Consider the following 4,318-nt stretch of genomic DNA (forward strand, 5'->3'; position numbering starts at 1 on the left):
TCGGACTCTTTTGTTGACCATGATGGCTACTCCATTTCTTCTGAGGGATTCCTGCCCGCAGTAGTAGATATAATGGTGATCTGAGTTAAATTCACCCATTCCAGTCCATTTGAGTTCATTGATTCCTAGAATGTCAACATTCACTCTTGCCATCTCTTGTTTGACCACTTCCAATTTGCCTTGATTCATGGACCTGACATTCCAGGTTCCTATGCAATATTGCTCTTTATAGCATCGGACCTTGCTTCTATCACCAGTCACATCCACAGCTGGGTATTGTTTTTGCTTTGGCTCCATCCCTTCACTCTTTCTGGAGTTATTTCTCCACTGATCTCCAGTAGCATATTGGGCACCTACTGATCTGGGGAGTTTTTCTTTCAGTATCCTATCATTTTGCCTTTTCATACTGTTCATGGGGTTCTCAAGGCAAGAATTCTGAAGTGGTTTGCCATTCCCTTCTCCAGTGGACCACATTCTGTCAGACCTCTCCACCATGACCCTCCCGTCTTGGGTGGCCCCACATGACATGGCTTAGTTTCATTGAGTTATACAAGGCTGTGGTCCGTGTGATTAGATTGACTAGTTTTCTGTGATTCTGGTTTCAGTGTGTCTGCCCTCTGATGCCCTCTTGCAACACTACTGTACTTTAGTGATAAGTAATTCATTTTGTATGTTTTTATTTGATTCTTCTCATATTCCCTGAATTATACATTTCTTCTGGGGTCAGTTTTTCTCTTTTTACGTTTGTCATACTGTTTTCAAGTGTTTCATGAATCCAGTTGTCAGGCTCTTCTTATGACTGAGAGAGGAGAAAGGCTGACCAGGACACAGTGCACGCGCAGGACGTGCTGAGCGGCAGGCTTCAGTTGAGGGTGAACAGTCCGAGATCTGAGTGCTGAGACTTCTCAAATGCTGGAATGAGATGGCTTTGTGCCAGGTTACCAACGACAACTACTGCCGTTCAAGTTTCCTTGGAAACAGGCTTCGCTGTCTTTATAAAAGTCGCCTCTGGTCATTGGTTGGTTGTTTGGTTTTGGTTTGGTCTGTGGTTGAACATCCAGTTGCTGGGAGTTCTTGGCACCAGCGCTGAAGAGTAGGAATGGAGGATGACCGTTTCATATAGAGATCTTCACTATTCTTCTGTCTTCTCTTCACTCCAGTGACTTTTCTGAGTCCCCAACCTCAGTGAGGGGCTAGCACAGAGGCAGGGCCCCCATGTTCTGCAAGACCCTCTAAACATATCCTGGACTAAAGCTTCTTCCATTCCATGTTCTTCCATGTACTTTGTCCTCTAGAAATCCATGGAAATCACTTCATCTCTTATTCTCTTAACTGCTTTTGGTATTGTATGTTTTATATTCGAATCCTAGGAGGGCGAGGAAATAAATATATATACTCAAGTCCCCATCTTGAACCAGGGATGGACATTTCCATTTTACACTGGGAAAAAAAAGAGGCTCGTGTGATTAAGTGACTTACCTAAGATCACACAGCTAGAAAGGGAAGGGCCAGAATTAAACCTGTGTGCTTTTGACTGTGCCAAATACTTCTTTTTGTACAAATCATGACTCAGCTGGTATGGCCTGGAGAAACAAGCCCTCACATAATACAATATGTTTAAAATACACTGTCATCTGTGTATAAAAATGACTCATAAACTGCCTGGACTAAAAATTGTACAATTTTTACAAGTTATGTATCTAGAATAAAATGAAAAAAAATCATAAAAGTAGTAAAACAGCAGTTTGATATTTTGTGGGTCAGTCTGGAGTGGAACAGACCTCGAGGAGAGAAAATTGGGAGGAAGCCTAGGTCATCGTTTGGGCAGTAGTGGCAAGGGCTTGGCACACTGAGTGCTCTCAGGTCTATGAAATAAATCCACTTTAGAAGTCACATCTGGGCAGCAATTGACCAAACGAGATGGTGCGGACTCCAGGCAGTGGGGTGAAAAGAAGACTTGCTAGGAAGACAGGGCACCCTGTCCATGTGGAAGCCACTCTCTCATATACACTCAATACTTACTTACTTGCACAGACACTGCAAAAGGCTCTGCAAAAATGCCTTCATCTTTTGCCAAAGCATTATCCTGAAAAGTTAAGGATTTCTTCATTTTGGAATGCTTCCAGAAATTAAAAACCCCACAGTATCTCACAGGAACCCATCCCATTCACAATGGTTTAAGATTTAAAGTGTCGTAAGAATTGTCCCAATTCAACCACAAATATAGTTTGAGGGCTTTTGAATAGCTGTCATTTATTCAACAAATCTTTATGGAGCTTCTACTCTATGGCAGCCACTAGGGCTAGGACCTAGGGACATTGTGGTGAGGAATAGGAGATTATTTCTAAGGAAGTTAAACACTTCTCCATCAAAGACAGTGCTGAAACATCCACTTTTCTCTTTCTCAGAGACAGAGGCCAAATTAGCTTAATTCTGAAATGTAGAGACTGACCCACAGAAAACTGGGCTAGGTGGTTGGTGAACATATTACATGTTGTTATTAATTCACTGTGACATTAATTTAGATGCGTGATATACAGGGGAAAGATATAAGTTAACAGAAAATCTTTCCATTCACAGTGTTTTCCTCTAATTTTCACCTTCCCCATAGCTGTTTTTATCTCAGTCAGATGAAAACAATTTTTTGGAAATCCATCGTGAAGTTCAGAACAAGCAAGTACACCCTCTGTTAAAGGTTGGCACATAATCCTGTGAACTCGGAAAGAGAACAGAGCTTTCCAGTAGGACAAACAAAGAAAAGGGAGATTAAGAAGTCTGATTTCCTCTTCCTCCCATCAGTTGTCAGACACCATTGAATAATCAATTTCTCCTGTTCCTGAAAAGTAGATAGCTATTATTAAAGCATTTCCAAAAGGAAATATATTTTGGTTTTCATTAATAATGGAACAAATGAAGTGGTACTGAGACAAAATAAACTTTTTGAGGTACAGTAATTGCATTTGTGATTTTTACTTTTCCCCATCTAATTGCACTCTCTCCAGTGGTCCCTGAAACCTCGCCAGCAGGCTGACAGCCTGATAAACTCTAAAAGGAAGAAGGAAAACAGAGTCTAAAAGGCAGGGTAGGTGTGGCAGCTAACAAAGGTCAAGATGAACAAAGAAGAAAGTGCAATTACTGAAGTGTATGCAGATAAGGCGTCAAGTTCAAGGTCTGAGAGGAAGTACACCAGATTGCAGTGTCCACGTGGCACCTGATGACAGTGCAGTGACGGAGCCCAACCTCTAGGTTCTTCTCAAACAGGAGGGAAGGGGGCAAGGCACAACATTTAAAAGAATGACATACTCCAAGGACTGGACACAAACTGATTAGAACCAAATAGGTCCAAGATGGCAGAAGAGTCCAGTTCCACTAGACTTTGAGCCTCAGTGTATGCTCATTGTAACACATCAGCATGCTAAATGACACACTCACAGGCATGACAGTTCCAAAGGCTGACATAAAGATCAAAATGTGGGTGGTGGCCCAATTTCTGGAAATCCCCACCTCTTTCCCAAAAGAGCTGGAAAACTCCTTCCACTTCTTAGCTTATGAAATGACCCACCCCTGAGTATCTTTCCAGGTGGCATTAGTGGTAAAGAACCTGTCTGCCAGTGCAAGAGACACAAGAGACATGGGTTCGATCCCTGGGTTGGGAAGATCCCCTGGAGTAGGAAAAGGCAACCCACTCCAGCCTTTTTGCCTGCTAAGTTCTATGGACAGAGGAGCCTGGCGGCTACAGTCTATGAGGTGACAAAGAGTCAGACGTGACTCAGTGACAACATGTGTGCTAAGTTGCTCGGTTGTATCCAACTCTGCAACCCTATGGACTGTAGCCTGCCAGGCTCCTCTGTCCATGGGATTCTCCAGGCAAGAATACTGGAGTGGGTAGTCATTTCCTTCTCCAGGGGATCTTCCCAAGGCAGGGATTGAACCCGGGTCTCCTGAATTGCAGGCAGATTCTTTACCGTCTGAGCCACCAGGGAGGCTCAGACATCACCCAATTCTCGCCTGAAAACTATTCTGGAATATCTATGGTATCATTATTTCTAGGTAGGCTAGAAATAGCCATCATTGACAATCAGCCAAATATGAAACCTATTTAATTCCGCCTGTGCAGGAATCAAATTCTGAATTATCTATAACTTAATAAATTACAATTCACAGTTGTGTTAGTGAGCTTACTTTGTTCCAGCACTTCTTACATTGAAACACTCAGATGTGTTTCCAGTTGGAAGCTGCCAATGAAGTGTTCATAGCATTTCACACTCACATGCTGTATCTTGTCATTTTTGATACTCACATGAGAGACCAAGCCCTG

Source organism: Bubalus bubalis, chromosome 13 (genome assembly GCF_019923935.1).
Source record: "Bubalus bubalis isolate 160015118507 breed Murrah chromosome 13, NDDB_SH_1, whole genome shotgun sequence".
NCBI classification, from domain to species: Eukaryota; Metazoa; Chordata; class Mammalia; order Artiodactyla; family Bovidae; genus Bubalus; species Bubalus bubalis.